Source organism: Mustela erminea, chromosome X (genome assembly GCF_009829155.1).
Source record: "Mustela erminea isolate mMusErm1 chromosome X, mMusErm1.Pri, whole genome shotgun sequence".
Classification (NCBI taxonomy): Eukaryota; Metazoa; Chordata; class Mammalia; order Carnivora; family Mustelidae; genus Mustela; species Mustela erminea.
Window position 1 is genome coordinate 28,751,804 of NC_045635.1, and position 25,868 is coordinate 28,777,671.

General features: G+C 36.5%; 1 long non-coding RNA gene across 1 annotated transcript; it reads left to right on the forward strand.

Annotated features, from left to right (window-relative positions):
• The first annotated feature begins 13,005 nt into the window (after positions 1–13,005).
• LOC116582707 lies at positions 13,006–25,771 on the forward strand. Its single transcript, XR_004282501.1, has 3 exons — positions 13,006–13,192; positions 14,958–15,242; positions 25,658–25,771. It is a non-coding gene; the product is annotated as an uncharacterized LOC116582707 (long non-coding RNA).
• The last annotated feature ends 97 nt before the right edge of the window (positions 25,772–25,868 follow it).

A 25,868-nucleotide genomic window follows, 5' to 3' on the forward strand; every position in this document is an offset into this window, starting at 1 on the left:
TGTAAATAACCACTTCCAGTCCCTTTAATTAAAAAAACAAACAAAACAAAACAAAACAAAACAAACAAACAAAACAGAAAAATCTGCACTCCTAACAAAAAATAAAACTTTCTTTTCCATATTATATTTGATTGCACAAAACCATTTTGTGTGTAGAGATGGTCCTTCCACCAATTATTTTTAGCATCATGCTATTTTCATTTAGAAAGGTCAGAGGAGTTCTTTGCTCAAACCAATGTGATTTTTCTAATAAGCTCACCATGCTAAGTGATCCAACAGAATTGCTCTGTATGTTAATAGGGAAAGTAAATGGCATTACTTGACAGAACTATTCCTTTAATGGTGGTTCATTCCAAGAGATTAATTTCTCAGTATTTGCCTAGTCCCATATATACACTATTAAATATCAACTGTGGCATCCTTCTTATTAGATTCTATAGTCTGCTCTTTTGTATTAATATTTGGAAACAAAATGTATCACTCCATCTGCTAGTAATCATGATGATGAAATTATGTGATACCATCCCAGAAGCCAATCCAATGTATCAGAATGCCATCCCTTTTTCTTACAGGATGTTCATTCCAATATTCTATTGTGCATAGTCACTATTCTTCCAAGCCTCTTGCCCTCTTTTGTTTAGTTAGTGGCCAATTCATTATCTGAGGAATGCATTTTGCTTTGTTTGTTTTCTGGCGGGTACTGAGGATGAGTAAAACTGAATCACCCTATCACTAAAGATTGCCATAGCCTCAATGCCCTCTTCCCTCTAGCTGCATTTACAGAGACTCCCAGCAGAACAAAGGATCAAACTATGGTATCTACAGATATAGTCAGAATGCCTTCCAGACAGGGGATCATTCACGCAGCAACTCTTCTTATTACCAGGTTCCAAGAGTCTGAGGAAAATGTTCCATTGTTTCCTACGGTTATTAGACTATTGGCTCCTAATGACATTATGGATATACAACTCACTATTGCTTCAGCACAGTGTTTTATGCATGATATTTTAAGAACTGTATAAAATACAACATTAGAATTCTAAAGTGAAAAATAATGGCATTATGGCTCATTACATCCTACATTGTGGTAGTCTGAACTGTGAGTAACTATACTGTCAACTTGCTCTAAGACATCTGCTATAATGTTTTACACAATGTCTTTTATTCCATAGATATAGCCACATCAAAGTGTTCCAGTTTGGAACCATATTGTAAATGTTTAAATCTGTGATCACACAGTCACCTGAGAACTACCTGCACCAAAAAATTGATCAACACCACCACCCAAAGTTCTACTGGTAGTAACAGTTTTGATCAAACACAAAACAACATACTGAGCATTACAATATCATTTTCCAACATTATTAATATCTTCCTCATTTGTTTTTTTTTTAAAGATTTTATTTATTTATTTGAGAGAGAGGAGGTAAGAGAGAGCATGAGCGAGGAGAAGGTCAGAGAGAGAAGCAGACTCCCCGTGAAGCTGGGAGCCCGATGCGGGACTCCATCCCGGGACTCCAGGATCATGACCTGAGCCGAAAGCAGTCGTCCAACCAACTGAGCCACCCAGGCGTCCCTTCCTCATTTGTTTAGAGAGAGAATTTCAAAGATTTCCCAAAGACATTGGGAGAAGATGCTATAAAATTTTATGGAAAAATATATTTTTTTTCTGGTGAAATGACTCACAAATGAATGACAGCATGTGGCCCCAGAGATACCTCTCTCCATGTTAGCCTGGGGTGTCCTTAAAGTCCTTGTATGAGTATATCATATGATATTCCAAGGCTGTTTGCTGCCATCACCACCAGCATTATTCCTTCACTCCCATCGAAGCTTTGCTCATAACCAAAGATCACCTGCCATTGATGACTTGTTCAGAATTTAATTCTATTATGTAGTATGTATTCAATTAAGACTCATGCTGGGGCAGGAATCTCTTGACTTCTGTGACTGCTTATTAAATAGCCAAGATGTTGTATAAGGAACAAGTGACAAATTAACAAACAGGTACGAGGCTTTGAATATCAGCCAGAATAATACCAGGTTGAATTAATTATCATATTAAATATATGTAGAAAGGCAAAATAAAATACCTGCTATTATATGGACAAATCTTATTTAAATATATTATCATATGGTTTTGTTCATTTGTGGAGCATAAGGAATAACACAGATGTCATTGGGAGATGGAGAGGAGAAGTGAGTTTGGGGAAATCAGAGGGGGAGATGAACCATGAGAGACTGTGGACTCTGAGAAACTAAACAGGGTTTTGGAGGGGAGGGGGGTGGGGGGTTGGGTGATCCCAGTGGTAGGTATTATGGAGGGCACGTACTGCATGGAGCACTGAGTGTGGTACAGAAACAATGAATTCTGGAACACTAAAAAGAAATAAAATAAAATGAAAAAAATTATTCAAAAAATATACATGTTTGAAGACAAGCAGTTTTAAAGGAATTATTGTACACTCATGGGCATAGGCTACTGTACTGTGCATGTTTTAATACTGGGTTTAAAACAACATGTTTTGTGCTGGTAAATATTTTTTTAAGTAGACTTTTTTCTACAGTTGTTTTAGGCTCACAGAAAGATTGAGAAGAATATAGAGAGATTTCCCATGTATCCCTTGCCCCACACAGCACAGCCTACCGCACTATCAAGATCCCACACTGGAGTTGTACATTTGTTAGAGGGCATGAACCTATAGTGATAAAGGATCACCCACAGTCTGTAGTTCACATTAGGTTTCATTTCTGGTGTTGTACATTCTACAGATTTTGAGAAGAGTATAATGATGCATACCCACCATTACAGTATCATAGAGTAGCTTCACTGCTCTAAAATTCCTCTGTGCGCCACATAGTCTTCCCTTCCTCCAAACCCTGGCAACCACTTATCCTTTTATTGTTTCTACAGTTTTGTTTTTTTCAGAATGACATGTGGTTGGACTCAGAAAGTATGTAGCCTCTTCAGACTGGCTTCTTACACTTAGTAATATGCATTTAGGTTTCCTCCATATCTTATTGTGGCTTAACAGCTCAATTCTTTTTAGTGATGAATACAGTCCCATTGTCTGGATGGACTCAGTTTATTCATCTATCAACCTACTGAAGGATGACTTGTTTGCTTAAACCTTTGGCAATTATGAATATGGCTGCTATAAAAATTTGTGGGCAGGTTTTTCTCTGGACATGTTTTCAACTCATTCAGGTAAATATCATGGTGTGAAATTACTGGCTTATATGGTAAGAATTTTTTTTATGCAAGTACATTTTGTTTATTAAGAAGCCACTTTTCCAAAGTGGCTGTACTTTGTGTGCCCAGCAGGAAACAATGAGAATTCCTGTTGTTCCACATCCTGCCAGTACTGGATGTTAGTATTCTGGGTTTGGCCATACTCCTATGAAGGAGTGTACTGGGCAAATACTTTTTAAAGCAATAATAATTTTTGTTTTCCTAACATGCTGTTTTCTAGTTCTTCAAGAAACAGTGAAACAGTCCCCAAACCCCAAGACTGAACAGGAATGCGTTTTCACATTCTTTTATCTAGTTAATTTTCAATAACATGACAATGGCATTGTCCTACCGAAAAGCCTTCAAACTATGTCTTTTCATAACACCATCAAAGAATTAAAAGCAGGAAACTGACTAGAGAAAAATAATGAATCTTGAATCAGGTAGGTAGTTCATTAAGACATCATTACTGTGGGAAAATGCAAAATATTATATCAATATTTTCTATTATATTTATGTCAGTATTATTAGAAAATTTATCAAATGACTTACTGAATTAAGAAAATGTTTTGTATTATCATAATAAAGCCTGTCAAAAATGAAACAGGATTGCTTTATTGTTACATATTCTTAGAGAATCTATTCTGTTTTTCTGTGCTGATCACTTTATATACATATTATTAAAAAAATACTTATTGCGCATCTATTTTGCTGATGATAGCCTTCAAGGCATTGCAGTACACGAGTTGTCTATGCCTGCAAGACCCCTCAATGTTCATTCCTTCAATGAATATTTGTGGGCTTAATTATCAGTTATCACATTAAGTGACACTCATATAATAGAAAATTACAACAATAACAAAGCATACATTTACAAGGCCACTCCTAGCCCTCTACAGCCCGTATTCTAGAGGGTCATGTAGATACAGAAAAACAGCACAGAGGAGAATCATTTAATCCAGGTTTATCTGTACTAACTCAAATTCCTGCAAAATTATCAAACAACACTTTTAAATTTGGATACTAGTCTCTTGGCTAGAGAGATAGAGACAAAACAGAAAACTTTATGTTAATTTTAGTATGTCAGAACAATACACGTATGTTGCCTCATAAAACATAAGGAAATCTCTTATTAACATATTACTAGTATAGGGTTACCTAGGTGGTTCAGTTGGTTAAGTGTCTGACTCTTGATTTCAGCTCAGGCCATGATCTCAGGGTCATGAGATGGAGCCCTGCGTCTGGCTCCTTGCTCAGCAGGGAGGCTGTTTGAGATTCTCTTTCACCCTCTCCCTCTGTGTCTCCTCTCAATGCACGTTCTCTCTCAAATAAAGAAATAAATCTTTAAAAAAATTATTAGCATTATGTCTTTGGAGTCTAATTTTGACTTTGTGAAGTTAATGAATACCAGTTGATTAAACAGGAAATGTTGAAACCTCTATAATTGAGATGACATGACAATTTCATGCCTTGATACATATCACCTGTTTAAAATACAGAGCACTGATCTAGAAAACATAAAAAGAGAAAAAAGAGAAAAAAATTCACACAGTAACACAGCAGGGCTTAGACATAAACTTGGCACTGCTGTGGATCAGACACTCCAGCTGCAGTCCTGAAAGGTTCTCTTCCCCAGACTGACAGTGTCCCTGCATTTAGGCTCCTTCACTAAGAGTCCACATATGAGAGAAGAACCAGAGTTAAGATCACTGCTTGAAGTCACAGGTTAAAGTAAAGGTCTACCCAGTAATCATTCTTGAAAGAAGAAATTACTGGAAAATTTTGCTGACCTGCCTCCTGAGGCTCTATCTTTATAGAAAACTATTAAACTAGAGATATGGGAAGAGAGAGAGAGAGAGAGAGAGAGAGACAGACATACCGCGATGGCAGAAAAAAACCCAAAGAAACTGACTTGAGCACTGAGCCCTCAATAACTTTAATTATCACCGCAAAAACAGACACCCCAACATGCTGGTCCATTATCTATATCTAGACTGCTATTTCACTGCACAGATGAGGACAGCAATAAATAGGAATAAAGGGAGGAATAAAGAAAGGAAAAGAAATAACAAAAATAATGACAAAAATGTATTAACCTGAAAGGATCCAGAAACCTGTGATCAAATACAAGCCTAAAAAAGATAGAAATTCACCACTAACACCAAAACCAGGAGCACAATGATGGAGCCCTGGATTCAGTCGAGATGAAATTGTTCTCACAGAAGTGTCTGAGAAATTAAAAGGATATGTTGAGAATTTTCAGTAATAAAATTAAAAGAGAAAATCCAATAAAAAAAGAATTTGGAGTTATAAAATAAAAGCAGGGAGAAAGTGCATAGCATAATTTGTTACCTATGAGAAAGAAACTGACTATAAATATTGGAAATGGCAAATGTAGTAAAAGAGTCAATTAAAAAATTAAACATGATAGAATATCTAGATTTCACAAAAGATAAAGTTAGTGAGCTAGAAGGATAATAATGAAGAACTCATAGACAACAGAACTCGGGGAAGCAAATCAATTAAAAAGAGAGAATTTGAAAGATGTGAAAAATAGCCACTAATATCCAAAAGTAAGAGTTCTTAAAGAAGGGACTGTGTGGAATTGCAGAAAACAAAATTTAAAAATAGTACCTGATAATTTTACAGAACTGAAGATAGACAAGAGCACTCAGTTCTAAGTGCACTATGAATTAATTCCAAGCAGGAAAAAGATAAATTTACACCCAGATACATTGTAGAAAAACTGCAGAACATCATGATAAAGGAACACATCTGAAGACTTATATTAGGAAAAAGCAGGTTTTATCTAAGAAAATGATTATCACACTGCAAAAGATCTAATCAGCTGTGACTTTGTGGCTGAAAATAAGAATAGAAAATAATATGTTCAAAAGAGTATGAGAGAAAAATGCGCTGACTACAATTTGAACCACAACTATTATCAGAGTATTTTCAGACAAAAACTAAGAAAGATTATTACCTCCATATATTCTCTGAAAGAATTCATGAAAGCTATATTTCAGCAAGATGGAAAGTGAATCCAGAGCTTTAAACAGTTTTTATTGGGGTGCCTGGGTGGCTCAGTGGGTTAAGCCTCTGCCTTCGGCTCAGGTCATGATCTCAGCGTCCTGGGATCGAGCCCCGCATCGGGCTGTCTGCTCAGCAGGGAGCCTGCTTCCCCCTCTCTCTCTACCTACCTCTCTGCCTACTTGTGATCTCTCTCTCTCTCTCTGTCAAATAAATAAATAAAATCTTTAAAAAAATAAATAAATAAAATAAACAGTTTTTATTAATGTTAAGAGCAAGCAATGGAATCAGGCAAAATTATAATAATAAAAAAAACTTAAAATGCCACTTCTCTCAAATTAATATAATCCATATAAATATTCAAACACTTTTTTAAAATGGGGGCTTTTATCAATTTTGCCTCTAATTCATATACACTCAAGTGACTAAGGCTATCTTAGAAAATTGTGAAGAACAAGGTAGGGTGCTCTGTCTTACCACATGTCAAGGCTAATTACACATCTACATTAATAGAGATGTATGGTGTTGACAAAGGAATTGTCAAATGAAGCAAATAACAGAAAAGAATGTTGAGGAATACATATGTATATATTAATCCTGATATACTGTAGAGGTAGTACTATACATATGTAAGTAGGGAAAAGACAGATTTTAAAAATTATGTTAGGACAATTGCTTCTTCAGTAAGAAAAAAAAATCTATGGATAAAAACATCACTAAGAGTGACGTGCAGATTTATTAAGATATGTAAAAGTAGAGTAAAACTTGACTATTTTAACAGAATACATAAAAGGAAATAACTAGAGCCATAACTCAATCAAAACATTGGCAGAGGACAAAAGCAGGTAATTAAAGAAGAGCAAATACAAAGGCCAATGAATGTAAAAGATCTAGTATCATTAAAAAAAGGGAATTAACATGAGATGCAATTTCACACTCATCAAATTAAGAAAATTAACCATGTCAATGGCTAGTTGATAAAGATGCAAAACAAAGGGGATGACTACACCACGTTGTAAACATAAACTGATATAACAATTCTTTTTTTAATTGTGTTGTATTAGTCACCATACAGTGCATCATTAGTTTTTGATATAGTGTTTTGTGATTCATTGTTTGCATATAACACCCAGTGCTCCGTGCAATCCTTAATACCCGTCATATGAGCGCGTATGGTAAAAGTTCTCATATTCTCAATCATTTTATTTGTGAGACTTATTTCATCATAGTCAACATAACATAAATAAAATAGCTCCCTTTATGTTTTTAAGATTGTATTTATTTATTTGAGAGAAAAAGGGGAGCACGAGCAGGAGGAGTAACAGCGGAAGAGGGAGAATCAAGCTCCCCACGGAGCAGGGAGCCCAATGCAGGGCTGATCCCAAGACCCCGGGGATCATGACCTGAGCCAAAGGTGGACACTGAACCGACTGAACACCCCAGGTGCCCCAAAATAGCTCTCTTTAAATAAGAAAACAGGTGGCCATGACCTATCCTTAAGAACTAATTCAAGTGTTTACTATGTCCTTTTGAGAATTCTTTATTCATTCCTAATAAAGAATCCTGTTTATTTAGTATACACTTGTTTTCTTTGTTAAAGGCAATACTTTCAATTATAATGCCTTATCAACATGCATTGTTTCAGATTCAAAAGTGACCTTACTCTAGTTAGAAAATAATTTTTTTCATTCTATAGAAAACTGCTTTGTTTTATTATTTGAGCATAGATTTTGAGTTATGAAATCTTGTTTTTTGTGGATTTATTATTTTCCTTTGTTGCTAGTTAGATTTTAATTTATATATAGTCTTTACCCCTTTAAGTGAATGGTTAGACTTCAATGCACCATTCATAACACTATTATTATATAATGCTAATGAGACATCTTTATAAAAAGACGAATAAAAAAATGAACATAGTCCCACATTCACATGGTCCCAGGGGTTGGACTGCCAGTCTCCTCAGAGACTGCAGAAGCCAGAATCATGCCGGGACAGGTGTTTACAAACAGGAGTTTGAATTGAAAGGAAGGCAGCTAAAACTGTAACCAGAGGAGATATTATGCTTCCAGAAAAATCTCAAGGAAAAGTATGGTAAGCAACACTAGTAGCTGTTGGATCAGGCTCTAGAGGAAAGGGTGGAGAACTTCCACCTGTTGGTGTGAAATTTGGAGATCAAGTTCTCCCAGAATACGGAGGCAAGAAAGTAGTTCTACGTGACAAGGATTGTTTCTTATTTAGAGATGGTGACATTTCTGGAAAGTATGCAGACTGAAATAAATCATTATCGAAATGGCATCAAGTGAAGCCGTCCATTACAGTGAAGCTGTGAAATCTTCCATCATGTAAATAATTTGCATGTCTTTCTTTTATTATAAACTAATAACATCAAAGTGAATGACATCTAGGGCCTCTAAAATTTAGTTTCAGTGTACTGATATAAACATTACCAAATAAAAATGCACAAACAAAAAAAAGAGATGAATATGAAACCAAGTGATAGAATATCAGCACAATTATAATAATAGCAACATAACCTTATGAGAAGTTGTTTACAAAGTTAAATTTAATTTATGCCCCCAAAGTACTAAGAATGATATCAATATGTACTTCTGAGAAACAGGGATTTCTAAGAAAATGAAATTGATGTGTAAAGTACTTACAATTCAAAACTACACTGAAGTCCTAATTTTCTTTTAACAACTTGCACCAACATGTGAGAACAAAAGTCTGTATACAAATAATCTTGTGCTTAAAATCTTCTCTCAAGCCTAATCTATCAAGTGAAAAAATATGTTAAAATCCATTCTATGGACTTTCACACTGGTGCCGTGCCTGTAAAAGGTCAAAGAATAACAATATTTAGCACAATTTTTGAAGGAACCATTAACATATTACAGATTTTGGCACACGTGTGTGTGTGTGTGTGTGTGTGTGTGTGTGTGTGTGTATGTGTATAGCTGTTGAATCTTATTCTGCTAGAACAAATTGCCTAATATACAGGTTTTTTTCCTGGAAGAAATACACCATTCAGTCCATGGATAAGGTCCCACGCCTGCTAGATAAGTCTAAAAAGAAGAACCAAATATCAAAAGTTTGGCAGTGAGTGAGACTTGCATCTTTTAAGAGGCCAAATGATAAATATGATGGTAGAAGCACAGTCACCTCAGGAATGCATGTCATGAGTTAGGAAGGATGGGATTTTAAGACCTTCGAGGTAAATAATATTTCATCAGAAAATTCATCCAGTTTGTTGTTATTTCCTTACTTATGTATTTTTTTTAAATTTTTACTACCTATGATAAAGTCATATCTTAGAATTTTGACCAGGGCATAACTGTGACCACACATAACATTAAGGAGCAAGACAAAGTCCTAGTTTCTCTAGGGTTAGAGTGTTCAACAATGAAACAGTAAAATACACTTAAGAACAAAGTAAAAAATCAATGGAATCAGAGTTGAAGTTGAGGGGTTTACTCTCTTTTTCCTATGTACACTACTTCCCTTCATTGTGAATCTTGAACATATGCATTTTTGTAAAGATCAAGAAAATTCCTTTATGTATATTAATTCAAAAACAGCTGCAAACTAATCAATATTCAAACAAGTTAGCAGTAAAAGAAAGAAGGAGCAAGCAGTATTCTCTTTATGGTCATGGGTTGTGAGAACAAGGCTGCACCGTGGCAGGATAGGTTTGGTATTCCAGCATGGAAAAGTAATGACAAATTCTTTGAAAATAATTTCATAATGCATTCAATTAAAACTTAAGCCTACATAATGGACAAACAGGAGCTTGTGGCCACAGAGGTCTAGAAATGTGAGAAGGGCAACCATGGAATACAGAAAAGTTATGTAGAAAATAGGAAGGAAATGATGGCTTGGTGAAAACAACAAGTGTGACAACCAGGATGGTGTACCCAGTTCAGACTGTCTACTCGTTTGATGTATCATTGACCTCTGAGGCTAAGGAAGCCTCTAGGCTAGGTCTAGAGATTTTCTATGTTCCCTAGAGAATCGATCGTAGACTGGGGAAGTCTATTTATATGCCTACTGTTTTTCTGATTTTTGCCTAGATCCTTACTGTCACAGGTACAGAAGATGAATTCAATCCACCCTGTGGCTAATACTTGGAACCAGAAAGGTTTCTAAGCATGCTCAGAAGACACCATTACAAAAAAAAAAAAAAAATTATAATACTTATTAGAGGCTGGCAAACGACTACTTTTTATTCTTTGCCACAACAGAAAATAAAACTAACATATATTGTTCCATAGGCCCCTTGTGAACTTATCCACATAAAGCTGCTGAGAATTTGAGTTAATAATTCTTACTTCTCTATTTTGCATTTTAGTTGAAATCCCAGTGCACTTTAGCAAAAGAGGATCAAGTAAGTTATTGTTGATTTAAAAACAAATTCCACATCAACAAAGCTACATCAAATTCTAATATCTCATTCGAAGACTCAGTTTTACCAAATGTAAATTCATGACATGAAATAACTTAATATACCAATATGGGTTCAAAAAACCACCTAAATCTCTCAATTTTTATATCATGCATTCTAGGTTATTTAACGAAAACTCTTTCAAGTCCTAAGATTCCATTCGAATGGAATTCCTAGTTAAAGCTCCTGAACTTATTATAAGCTTAATCAGCAACATAGCTTTTAGTTAACATAAAATATACAACATGATATTGACAGATCTTTTCAGTAGTAAATATTAGCGCTTTATGAACAACCAAATTAGTCACTTTTTTTCCAGACATAAATACCCTTGACATTGAGTTTAATGCTAAAGTGTCTGACTATTCTTGAGAAACATCAAAATATCAAGAAATATCAAAGTTCTACTATATCTAGAATACTGCTATTTTATTGAGATACATACATAAGTCACTTAGTCTAGTGAGGGATCCAAAATGACCCCTCCAGCCTTTTCTTTCTCAAAGCAGCCTAGATCTGCCCTTATCTCAGTGATCCCCTGATTTAAAGGAAACTTCCCTCCTTTGAGACAAATAAACCACCATTCATCTCTCTGCTATCTCTCCAACCTCTGCTTATTCTAAGGACAGTTGATAATGTTGCCAATACAAAGATATACAAGTAAAGTGTTTTACATAAAAGATGATTCTTGGACCAGCAAAGTTTGGGGTTATTAAAAGTACAGTGTTTTGTTTCTTGAAATGATCCAAGCCCATTATGTTCTTTAGAGAAAACTTAAACAGGAAAACAGAAACCTACAAAACTATCTCACTGAGTATAATATTCAATATCTGATTAAGTAAGAGTCAGAAGTTTAACAAAGGTGAAGGGCAGTTAACGTGAAATAAGACGAGTCAACAAATACCAAATGAATGCAGACTTGAGGAGAAAAACAATGTCTTGGGGATATATTCTCATTCAGTGACAGGAGAGAGAGGTACTAGTTCAGCGAGGGGGTCAAACATAATTCAGCATGAGCTGAACAAAGAACATTAGGAAGCATTTTTAGTTCTATAACAATAAGCATGTAGGGCCAGACTGTTACTTGAGCATTTCTACTTGAAAGGAAACAGCTCAACAAGTAAGGAGTAATAAGAAACAAATTGTAAAGCACAGACAAAAAGTATGGTATGCAGAGAATATATATGCCAGACACATATTACAGAGCAACTATTACCATTATTTATGTCACAGTGTTCCTTTTTTTTTAGTGAAATATAGTCTATGCACAATACTCCATTAGTTTCAGGCATACAACATAGTAGTTCAACAGCTCTATATTTTATGCTCTGCTTTTCTCAAGTGTAGCTCCTGTCTGTCACCATGCAACACTATTACAATACTATTGACTGTATTTCCTATGCTGTGCCTTTTGTTCCCACAATTTACTCATTCCATAATTAGAAGCCTGTATCTCCCATTCTCTTTCAAACTTTTTGCTCACCCCCACCCCTCCCCTCTAACAACATTCAATTTTTTCTCTGTATTTATGGGTCTGGTTTTGCTTTTTGTTTGTTCATTCATTTGTTTTACATGTTAGATTCCATATATAAGTGAAATCATACGGTATTTGTCTTTCTCTGACTTTTTTCATTTAGCACAATTTCCCTTAGATCCATCCATGTGGTCGCAAATGGCATTCTTTTTTTATGGCTGAGCTGTCAGAGCTTTGAATTCAGGTGAGTTTATGGTTGAAATTTATGTGGGGGTGATACAGTGTGTGTGTATTTGTGTGGGGGTGTTTTGTGACAGACTTTAATACCTCTATAAATGACTTGACTTTATACAATCATTAAGGATCTGATAGGGGTCTGTAACTGTTCGGTTATACTTTACTGAATTTTATGAGGGGAATTATATGGTTTAGTGGTATTTGCAAATTTGGAGATTTGCAAAGGTCTCAAGACATATATCTTGGGGCTGCTGAGAGTTTGTTTTATACATGCGTAAATGATCTGGCTCCATATGATTTTCTTTACTATAGCTTTATAATCATCCACCAAAATGGAGAGTAGCTACAGGTGATGGAAGGAGGCTATACTTTCTCTATCCTGCCCTGTACAACACTATACTTGGTTTATGTCTCTGGTGCAATAATGCTTATGCTTTTCTTTTGCTTTTTTATTCCTATTTTCTGGTTCTCATTGTTTCAGATATTATTAGCAGGTATTAAAAAGAAAAAAGATTTTTGCTCAAGGGTTGAAAATATCAAGAAAAAGCAAATGGTCTTTTTTTTTTTTTTTTTTCAAAGCCCAAACTGGCTTTTGAGCAACACAGTGGTAGATCTGAGTAAATTAAGGTTCAGAGTTTATCCTCCAGCAAGAGAACAGGAAACAACATTGAGAAAGAATGACAACCCCACACCACTCTAGCCACTAGCATAGCAGAGGAGAATCACCAAGGCTGAGGACAGGAAGTGCACAGCGTATCCATATTCTCTGTCCAACCTGGTATGAATTACCCCAGTGTGTCCTTCTGCTTCTTTAATACTTTGAGGCAATTATAATCAACTTCCTCCCAAAGAAGGGAAAACACAGGGACTCCCAGACGATGGTGAGGCTTAAGAGACTGGAAGAGATTATGCTGAGTGAAATAAGTCAAGCAGAGAGAGTCAATTATCATATGGTTTCACTTATTTGTGGAGCATAACAAATAGCATGGAGGACATGGGGACTTAGAGTGGAGAAGGGAGTTGGGGGAAATTGGAAGGGGAGGTGAACCATGAGAGACTATGGACTCTGAAAAACAATCTGAGGGTTTTGAAGGGACGGGGGATGGGAGGTTGGGGTACCAGGTGGTGGGTATTATAGAGGGCACGGATTGCATGGAGCACGGGGTGTGGTGCAAAAATAATGAATACTGTCATGCTGGAAATAAAAATAAATAAATAAATAAATAAATAAATAAATAAAGACAAAGTCTCATCTTAGGTACCTGGAAATAAAGTGAATAGCAGCAAAAGGCCCACCATTATGCTTGTTATCACCTAGAAAAATTGTAACAAATACCAAGAGTATCTAATCATATGGTCAATAGCTGGTCTTCATAAAAAGAGAGCAAATACAAGCAGAAATAAGGGAATGATATATAAACAACAGTAATTCCAATGGGAATAGCTGAATAAACTATTAGTTTGAACAGAAAGAATAAATATAATAACCACTGCATTCTTTTACTGTATAAGTTATAGATACCACAAAAAATACATGAATAAAATGTTGGCTTTACTTTTTGTTTAAAAATAACCTCAAATTTTTAATATCTTGGCTTAAAAAAACAAGGACTTTTGCCACCCAAACTAAGATTGATTTATAACTTTAATATTCCAAGTATCTTAAAAAGGTATGACTTATAACAATATTTTAATGTTAATCCTCTTTTCTTAAAGATCTAAAAAATAGGAGCACCTGGGCAGCTCTGATGCTTGGGTGACCCGCTCTTGGTTTTGGTTTAGGTCATGATCTCAGGGTCCTGGGATTGAGTCCTATATAGGGCTCCCCATTCAATAGGGAGTCTGCTTGAGGATTCAATTTCTACCTCTCCTTCTGTGCCTTCCCCCATTTGCACTCTCTCTCAAATAATTGAATAATTTTTTTAAATCTGAAAAAGAAACTATAACAATTACTGACAGTGAACATTTATTGAATATGAAGTAAATGTATAATATTGTACTGAATGCATTACCAATATTAAGTTATAATTCTAATATTTTCATAGTGTAAGAATTACTACATATTTTTTCTTTTTCTTTTTTTATTTTTTTCCAAGATTTTATTTATTGATTTGACAGAGAGAGAGAGACCACAAGTGGGCAAAGAGGCAGGCAGAGAGAGAGTGGGGGAAGCAGGCACCCTGCCGAGCAGAGAGCCTGATGCAGGGCTCGATCCCAGGCCCCTGAGATCATGACCTGGGCCGAAGGCAGAGGCTCAACCCACTGAGCCACCCAGGTGCCTTTTTTTTTTCTTTTTAAATACCAAAAGTACCAAGGACTTCTCTAAAAAATTAATCTCATTTTATTGCTATTAGTACTGCTTATTACTTAATATTTTACACACAAATAACTATTGAAGGTCTAAGAAATTAATGATTCCTATTTTAACCTAAAACTGAAAAAAAAGGGACTCCTGGAATACTGAATATTTGTCAGTACTACATTCTGTGAGCAATTACCTATTTATTTATTTCTCTGTCTCTCTCCCATGTCTTTCTCATAAGGTTGAAGTAAGTCATCAACTTACTGAGTCAAGGTAAAATATTTTTCAAGAGTCAAGGCTGAAACTACGCTTATGTGGGGGAGATGACTGCAATTTTTGCCCTATATTAGGATCCCTGCTTAGGACAATGGCATTAAAATCAGAACCAGCGCAAGCAAACTATAATTAGAGGTGGAGCCACATATGATCTATGTGTCTCCACAGTGGTCTCGGGAAGAACAGAGACCATGATGGGTCAAATCATGTTTGTGAGAAAAGACAAAAGGAAGAAGAGCAACGATATGAGGTGAGAAAAATAAAATGGAAACAATTAGAAGTGATCTTTATGACTCCAGTTGGGGGTTTACCACAGATGCTTTTACCAAATTAGTTAGTGCTAAAGCAAAATACAGTGATGAAGGTTACTCGGATTTATCCTAATTGGCAATGTGGGATAGTAATTAAGGTTGCTTTGAATTTTAAAAGGGTTAGACTCTAAGTGAGTATAAAAGTCGACATTCCTACCAAAGGGGGACATTGGACTTTAGGAATGAAAAACAAGCAAGGAAAGAGATGGAGACAAGTTTTGGATACTGGCAGGTTTTTTGTTTTGTTTTGTTTTTGATTGTTAAATTTTAATGTATTCAAGATAGAGAGCAAGAGAGCATGAGCCAGGGAGGGGGGCAGAGGAAGAGAGGGAAGCAGGCTCCCCAAAGACCAGGGAGTCTGACATGGAGCTTGGAATCATGACCTGAGCTGAAGGCAGATGCTTCACCAACCAAGCCACCCAGGTGCTCCTGGATACTGGTAGTTTTAGGGCCTTTCAGTATGCCTTTGGAAAATTGAGAAATCCAGAAATAATTAAAAACCCATAGATTTTAATCAGCATCAGGGTAAAAATTGTCTTGTTCACTAGTGTACTCCTGACACAAAGGTATCTCACTCTCTCTAAATACTGCTTGAATGACTGACTGATTGCACATTCTAAACTGCAGTACTGGTATCTCCCACCTTTAAGCATTACCCAGAGATGGTAATAAATAATAAAGGTAATGGGTTGCAATCATACCCTCAATCCAGACCTAACTCACAGCAGAGCTCTGAACAGCAATGAAACATCCACCAGTGACCATGTTCTGACAGGTTTTTAAACTTGTCTAAATTAAAGTTCCAAAAGGATACTTCTAACTTCGGTTAGGATCTCAGAATAATGCATTTTATAAATAGCAAGAGAATTTTTTTTTAAAGAAGCACTTATCATGCAAGAAAAAGGACAACACTGCTTCAAGAATAATGATCAGTCAGTGGCACCTTCTTAATGAGAAGATTTATATCCCATTGTTTCCAGTTTAAATGTCAGTGTGCATACATATAAACATTTGGAAAAACAGGTTTCAATAGTTCTTGCTATGTAAAGGTCATATAGACCTTGCAAATATTGCTACATCTCCAACTAATCTTATCCATTTCTTGAGGTCAAATATGAAATCCACAACCCAGAATTTTCAACTTCTGATAGCGGATCCAACAAATTTCACATTCCTCTATTTTTAAGAGCTCATATGAAGCCATATGCAATTAGCATATGTTCTACTGTGGTATGCTCTGTCAACACCAGTTCTATGATCAACGACACACCCTAACTGTTGAATCATCAAAACGTTACAGCAGTAATTTACAACTTCAGTTATGCGTAATGTGAAGTAATATGAATGCCTGCCCTCTGTAAATATGAGAGGCAGTGTGTTTAGCTCCACATTTTATTTTGCTTTCAGGATTACACTACTCACTAACTCCAACAAAAGCAATATAATAAGAAACACTGCCTCACAATACCACAGCTCTGTCCATCAGTTGCAAAAATTCCCCATCTAACACCAGTGCCAGAAGAAGAATCTTATTATGTTAATTCAGTGATTGTATATGGATTCACATATTCAAGTATATGTAAAAGAATACAAAACAAACACAAATTAGATAAGCAGTGAGATTACTGAAGTTTTTTTTCAAAGATGTTAAAGAATGTGTTCAAAATCATCCAACATAATTGCATCATTATAGAAAGCAAGGCAGAATGTATATGATTAGCTCAAGGTCACACAGACAGTACATTCTAGAAAATTCTCTGTTAATCTTTGACTAAATATTTTTACCATTATACTTCATTTTTATACTGGCATTAATTACCACCAATTCAGCACTAACTATAACTTGAAAGCTTTAAAAGGACTTCATTGAAAATATTTTGAAAGCTTGTCTTGCTGGAGTGGTAAGAGATGAGGTGGGATCCAAGGTGGCCTGAGGGATCAGGGAGTCTGAGCTAGATTAGATGCATGGGAGACATATGCTGAAGACTTACGAGCAAAAGGAAAGATGAGAAAAATATATTTTTAGCAAGGTTAATTTGTTATTAATTTACAGGATAAGGTGGAGAAAACCTTGCCATCAGTTGGGTCAAAATTAGAGTACTGAATGAATGAATGCAATAGCTAAGATAAGCCTCTGTGATTTGAGGTTTCCAAAATAAATGACCCGCAATAATTACACAAACACTGAAATTTACCTTTAAAATAATCTTTTAGTACTAGTAATCAAAATGTGGGGCTCACTTAGCACAAACGGTTTCAAACTCCACTAATGTAATCTACCATAACTGAGGAGCTCATAACTGGGGCTCCAGACTGGCATATGTTATATCAGTGCATCTGTCAACTCCAGGATGATTAGAGAGCTTTGGAATTTTGTTCAAACTTTTATTACAAGGATTCTAAGACTGTTGCCTTAATAACAAAGAAGCCAGCATTCTGAGATATGGGCAGCATGCTGGCCCCTGCCCCCGGCAATGAATTCGTTAAATAAAACCAAGTGCTTGCTTTTATATAGCCTTGACTCACCACAGGTCTGTGCTCTCCTACATAATGGAATTAGAGCAGAGTCTTTTGTTTGTTTTTATTTTCAAAGCAAGAAGCAGTCTCCAATCCTATCCTGAATATAAAACTGATACTAAAGGGAGCTGTTTTAAGTCATACGGTTTGACTGAATCAATATATGGGACAGCCTAGTAAATGCTATTCTTATATGCATTCAAGAAATAGGCATTTCTTTTATTATTTATTGAAGTGTAATTAATATATAATATTATATTAATTTCAGGTATACAACATAGTAACTGGACACTTTTATGCATTGCAAAATTGTTACCATAATAAGTCTGGTTACTATCTGTCATCTTACAAGGTTGTTATAAGTTTATTGCCTATATTATTGACTATATTCCCTGTGTTGTACATTATATCCCCATGATGTATTCATTTTAGAGCTGGAAGTTTGTGTTTATTTTTTTAAGTTTTGGGGTTTTATTTGTTTTGTTGGTTGCTTTGGTTTGTTTTGTTTTAAGTAGGCTCCATTCCCAGCATGGAGCCCAATGTGGAGTTTGAACTCACAACCCTGAGATCAAAACCTGGGCTGAGAAAAAAGTAGGACACTTAACTGACTGAGCCACCCAGGGATCCCTGGAAGTTTTTATTTCTTAGATTCCTTCACCCATTGCCACATGCTCCCATCCACACTAATCCCTCTTTCACTCTGGCAATCACTCTGGCAATCTGTTCTCTGCATCTGTGAGTAGGAGATCTGTTCTATTTTTTTTTATGTTTGATTTGCTCTGTAAATTCCACATATAACTGAAATCATGCAGTATTTGTCTGTCTTTGACTTATTTCACTTAGTATAATACCCTTAAGGCCTATTTATCTTCATTGCCACAAGTGGCAAAATTTCATTCTTTTTTATAGTTAAGTAATATTCCATTGTGTACACACACACTACATCTTCTTTATCCAAACATTCATTGATGGACAATTAATGTTTTTTCCTTATCTTGGCTATTGTTAATAATGCTACAATAGGGGGGAGGAGTCAAGATGGCAGAGAAGTAGCAGGCTGAGACTACTTCAGCTAGCAGGAGATCAGCTAGATAGCTTATCTAAAGATTGCAAACACCTACAAATCCAACGGCAGATCGAAGAGAAGAAAAACAGCAATTCTAGAAACAGAAAATCAACCACTTTCTGAAAGGTAGGACTGGCGGAGAAGTGAATCCAAGGCAACGGGAAGATAGACCCTGGGGGGAGGGTCCAGCTCCCGGCAAGCGGCGGAGCAACGGAGCACAAAATCAGGACTTTTAAAAGTCTGTTCCGCTGAGGGACATCACTCCAGAGGCTGAACCAGGGTGAAGCCCAAGCAGGGTCAGCATGGCCTCAGGTCCCACAGGGTCACAGAAGGATCAGGGGTGTCTGAGTGTCACAGAGCTTGCGGGTATTAGAACGGGAAAGCCAGCTACAGAGACAGAGCTGACAGTAAGATCACAGCTCGGGGTTACCTTGAACTGGTCGCAGGCTCGGTGAGCTCGGAGCGCGGCGCGAGGTCAGGCAAACGGGAGTTACTGAGAGCTGTTCTCTGAGGGTGCACTGAGGAGTGGGGCCCCGGGCTCTCGGCTCCTCCAGGCCGGAGACCAGGAGGCCGCCATTTGTATTCCCATCCTCCGGAACTCTACGGAAAGTGCTCAGGGAACAAAAGCTCTTGAAAGCAAACCCGAGCGGATTACTCACCCCAGCCCCTGCTAAGGGCGGTGCAATTCCGCCTGGGGCAAAGACACTTGAGAATCACTACAACAGGCCCCTCCCCCAGAAGATCAACAAGAAATCCAGCCAGGACCAAGTTCACCTACCAAGGAGTGCAGCAGAATTCCAGAGGAGAAAGCAAAGCACGGAACTCATAGCTTTCTCCCCATGATTCTTTAGTCTTGCAGTTAATTTAATTTATTTTCTTTTTCAATTTTTTTTTATCTTCTTCTGCTAAATTTTTTAAACTTTTACCCTTTTCTTTTTTAATATTTTTAACTAGATTATCTAATACATATATATTTTTTCTTTTTTATACTTTTTCATTATTCGTTTTCTTTTTTTAATTGTTTCTTTTATTTTTCTTTCTGAACCCCTTTTTATCCCCTTTCTTCCCCTCACGATTTGGGATCTCTTCTAATTTGGTTAAAGCATATTTTCCTGGGGTTGTTGCCACCCTTTTAGTATTTTACTTGCTCCTTCATATACTCTTATCTGGACAAAATGACAAGGCGGAAAAATTCACCACAAAAAAAAGAACAAGAGGCAGTAACGAAGGCTAGGGACCTAATCAATACAGACATTGGCAACATGTCAGATCTAGAGTTCAGAATGATGATTCTCAAGGTTCTAGCCGGGCTCAAAAAAGGCATGGAAGATATTAGAGAAACCCTCTCAGGAGATATAAAAGCCCTTTCTGGAGAAATAAAAGAACTAAAATCTAATCAAGTTGAAATAAAAAAAGCTATTAATGAGGTGCAATAAAAAATGGAGGCTCTCACTGCTAGGATAAAATGAGGCAGAAAAAAGAATTAGTGATATAGAAGACCAAATGACAGAGAATAAAGAAGCTGAGTAAAAAAGGGACAAAGAGCTACTGGACCACAAGGAAAGAATTCGAGAGATAAGTGACACCATAAGACAAAACAGCATTAGAATAATTGGGATTCCAGAAGAAGAAGAAAGAGAGAGGGGAGCAGAAGGTATACTGGAGAGAATTATTGGGGAGAATTTCCCTAATATGGCAAAGGGAACAAGCATCAAAATTCAGGAGGTTCAGAGAATGCCCCTCAAAATCAATAAGAAGAGGTCCACACCCTGTCACCTAATAGTCAAATTTACAAGTCTTAGTGACAAATAGAAAATCCTGAAAGCAGCCCAGGAAAAGAAGTCTGTAACATACAATGGTAAAAATATTAGATTGGCAGCAGACTTATCCACATAGGCCTGGCAAGCCAGAAAGAGCTAGCATGATATATTCAGAGCACTAAATGAGAAAAAAAATGCAGCCAAGAATACTATATCCAGCTAGGCTATCATTGAAAATAGAAGGAGAGATTAAAAGCTTCCAGGACAAAAAAAAAAAAACGGAAAGAATTTTCAAACACCAAACCATCTCTACAGGAAATATTGAAAGGGGTCCTCTAAGCAAAGAGAGAGCCTACAAGTGGTAGATCAGAAAGGAACAGAGACAATATACACTAACAGTCACCTTACAGGCAATACAATGGCACTAAATTCCTATCTCTCAATAATTACCCTTAATGTTAATGGGCTAAATGCCCCAATCAAAAGACACAGGGTATCAGAATGGATAAAAAAACAAAACCCATCTATATGTTGCCTACAAGAAACTAATTTTAAACCTGAAGACACCTCCAGATTTAAAGTGAGCGGGTGGAAAAGAATTTACCATTGCTAATGGACATCAAAAGAAAGCAGGAGTGGCAAACCTTATATCATATCAATTAGATTTTAAGCCAAAGACTATAATAAGAGATGAGGAAGGACACTATATCATACTCAAAGGGTCTGTCCAACAAGAAGATCTAACAATTTTAAATATCTATGCCCCCAATGTGGGAGCAGGCAACTATATAAACCAATGAATTACAAAATCAAAGAAACACAATCAACAAAAATACAATAATAGTAGGGGACTTTAACACTTTCCTCACTGAAATGGACAGATCATCCAAGCAAAAGATCAACAAGGAAATAAAGGCCTTAAATGACACACTGGACCAGATGGACATGACAGATATATTCAGAACATTTCATCCCAAAGCAACAGAATACACATTCTTCTCTAGTGCACATGGAACATTCTCCTGAATAGATCACATCCTCAGTCCTAAATCAGGCCTCAGCCAGTATCAAAAGATTGGGATCATTCCCTGCATATTTTCAGACCACAAGGCTCTGAAGCTAGAACTCAATCACAAGAGGAAATTTGGAAAGAACCCAAATACATGGAGACTAAACAGCATCCTTCTAAAGAATGAATGGATCAACCAGGAAATTAAAGAAGAATTGAAAAAATTCATGGAAACAAATGATAATGAAAACACAATGGTTCAAAATCTGTGGGACACAACAAAGGCAGTCCTGAGAGGAAAATATATAGTGGTATAAGCTTTTCTCAAGAAACAAGAAAGGTCTCAGGTACACAATCTAACCCTACACTAAAAGGAGCTGGAGAAAGAAGAAGAAAGAAACCCTAAACCCAGCAGGAGAAGAGAAATCATAAAGATCAGAGCAGAAATCAATGAAATAGAAACCAAAAAAAACAATAGAACAAATCAACGAAACTAGGAGCTGGTTCTTTGAAAGAATTAATAAGATCGATAAACCCCTGGCCAGACTTATCAAAAAGAAAAGAGAAAGGACCTAAATAAATAAAATCATGAATGAGAGAGGAGAGATCACAACTGACACCAAATAAATACAGACAATTATAAGAACATTCTATGAGCAACTCTATGCCAGCAAATTTGACAATCTGGAAGAAATGGATGCATTCCTAGAGACATATAAACTACCACAACTGAACCAGGAAGAAATAGAAAGCCCAGAAATAGACCCTCAAGTCTATGGCCAACTAATCTTTGACAAAGTAGGAAAGAATGTCCAATGGAAAAAAGACAGCCTCTTCAATAATTGGTGTTGGGAAAATTGGACAGCCACATGCAGAAAAATGAAATTGGACCATTTCCTTACACCACACATGAAAATAGACTCAAAATGGATGAAGGACCTCAATGTGAGAAAGAAATCCATCAAAATCCTTGAGGAGAACACAGGCAGCAACCTCTTCGACCTCAGCCACAGCAACATTTTCCTAGGAACATCGCCAAAGGTTAGGGGAAGCAAGGGCAAAAATGAACTATTGGGATTTTATCAAGATCAAAAGCTTTTGCACAGCAAAGGAAACAGTTAACAAAACCAAAAGACAACTGACAGAATGGGAGAAGATATTTGCAAACGACATATCAGATAAAGGGCTAGTGTCCAAAATCTATAAAGAACTTAGCAAACTCAACACCCAAAGAACAAATAATCCAATCAAGAAATGGGCAGAAGACAGGAACAGACAGAAGAAGACATCCAGATGGCCAACAGACACATGAAAAAGTGCTCCACATCACTCGGCAGCAGGAAAATACAAATCAAAACCACAATGAGATATCACCTCACACCAGTCAGAATGGCTAAAATCAACAAGTCAGGAAATGACAGATGCTGGCGAGGATGCGGAGAAAGGGGAACCCTCCTACACTGTTGGTGGGAATGCAAGCTGGTGCAACCACTCTGGAAAACAGCATGGAGGTTCCTCAAAATGTGAAAATAGAACTGCCCTATGACCCAGCAATTGCACTACTGGGTATTTACCCTAAAGATACAAACGTAGTGATCCAAAGGGGCACATGCACCCGAATGTTTATAGCAGCAATGTCCACAATAGCCAAACTATGGAAAGAACCTAGATGTCCATCAACAGATGAATGGATCAAGAAGATGTGTAATATATACACAATGGAATACTATGCAGCCATCAAAAGAAATGAAATCTTGCCATTTGCGACAACATGGATGGAACTAGAGCATATCATGCTTAGCGAAATAAGCGGAGAAAGACAACTATCATATGATCTCCCTGATATGAGGAAGTGGTGATGCAACATGGGGGCTTAAGTGGGTAGAAGAAGAATCAATGAAACAAGATGGGATTGGAAGGGAGACAAACCATAAGTGACTCTTAATCTCACAAAACAAACTGAGGGTTGCTGGGGGGAGGGGGGTTGGGAGAAGGGGGGTGGGGTTATGGACATTGGGGAGGGTATGTGCTATGGTGAGTGTTGTGAAGTGTGTTAAACCTGGCGATTCACAGACCTGTACCCCTGGGGATAAAAATATATTATACATTTATTTTAAAAAATTAAAAATTAAAAAAGATAATGCTACAATAAACATGGGTGTGCAAATATCTCTTTGAGATACTGATTTCACTTTCTTTAGATATATACTAAAAAGATACCTAGATCACATGGTACTTCTATTTTTAATTTTTTTGTGGAACTACCATACTCTTTTCCACAGTGACTGTACCAATTTATATTCCCACAAACATTGCATGAGGGTTCCCTGTCCTCAGTACTTTTGCAAACACTTGTCTATTGGACAACAGGAATTCTGACAGGTATAAAGGGATATCTGATTGTGGTTTAGATTTGTATTTCCATGATGATTACTAATGTTGAACATCTTTTTATGTACTTGTATGCCATCTGTAAGGCTTTGGAAAAAAATGTCTAATCAGATCCTCTGCTCATTTTTTAATCAGTTTTTTTTGTTATTGTTGTGGAGTTGCATGAGTCAATAATTATCCCTTTTTTGGAATATTCAGATAATAGATTTGCAAATACCTTCTCCCATTCAGTAGATTGCCTTTTTGTTTACTTGATTTACTTCATTATGCAGAAGCTTTTAGTTTAGTGTAATCCCATTTATTTTTCCTTTTGTTTCCCTTGCCTTTGGATTCAGACCCAAAAAACATCAGTTAAGACCAATGTCAAGTTGCTTAGCACCTATGTTTCTTCCAGTATCTTTATAGACCTTAAAGTCTTAACCCTTTTGAGTTGGTTTTCGTGTGCAGTAGAAGATAATGGTCTAGTTTTCCTTTAATATTGAAGAGACTCTCCTTTCCCCAATGTATATTTCTGTTTTCTCTGTCATTAATCAACTGACCATGTATTTGTAGTAAATCTCTAGACTCTCCATTCTGATCTACATGCTTGTTTTTATAACAAAATCTACTGTTTTGATCACTAAAAAGTTGTAGTATAGTTTGAAATCAGGAAGTGTGATATACTCAGATTTGTTCTTTCTTAAGACTGTTTAGCTATTCAAGGTCTTCTAAAGTTCCATATTATTTTTACGATTATTTGTCTAGTTCTGTGAAAAACTCTATTGGTATTTTGATAGGGATTGCATTGAACCTATGGATTGCTTTGGGACGTATGGACATTTTAACAGTATTGCTTCATCTAATCCATGAACATGAAATATTTTTCCATTTTTTAATGTCATCTTCCATTTCTTTCATCAGCGTTTTATAGTTTTCAGAATATAGGTATTTTACCTCCTTGGCTAAATTTATTCCCATGTATGTTAGTCTTCTTTTTTTTTTTTTTCATTAATATTTTATTTATTTGAGAGAGTGAGCAAGAGAGAGCACAAGCCAGAGGGGTGAGCAAAGGGAGAAGCAGGCTCCCTGCTGATCAAGGAGGCCAATGGGGGCTCAATCCCAGGACCCAGGGATCATGATCTGAGCCAAAGGCAGTGCTTAACTGACTGAGGCACCAAGGTGCCCTGTATGTTAGTCTTCTGATGAGATTGTAAATGGGATGATTTTCTTGATTTCCCTGATAGTTCATTATTAGTGTATAGAAATATAAGCAACTTGTGGGGGTGCCTGGGTGGCTCAGTGGGTTAAAGCCCCTGCCTTCGGCTCAGGTCATGATCCCAGGGTCCTGGGATCGAGCCCCACATCGGGCTCTCTGCTCAGCAGGAAGCCTGCTTCCTCCTTTCTCTCTCTGCCTGCCTCTCTGCCTGCTTGTGATCTCTCTCTGTCAACTAAATAAATAAAATCTTTAAAAAAAAAAGGAAATATAAGCAACTTGTAAATATTAATTTTGTATTCAGAAACTATACTGAATTCATATATTCTAATAATTTCTTGGTGGAGTCTTTAGGGTTTTCTATCTAGTATCATGTCACCTGAAAACAGTGACAATTTTACTTCTTCCTTTACAATTAGGATGCCTTGGGATCCAACTATTGGGATATCATCAAAGTAGAAAATCTTCTGCACAGTGAAGGAAAAAAAATCAACAGAACTAAAAGGCCACCTATGGAATGAAGGAAGGTATTTGCAAATGACATACATGATAAAAGGTTAGTATCCAAAATATGTAACAAACTTATAAAACTCAACACCCCCCAAAAAAATACTCGACTTAAAAATTGGC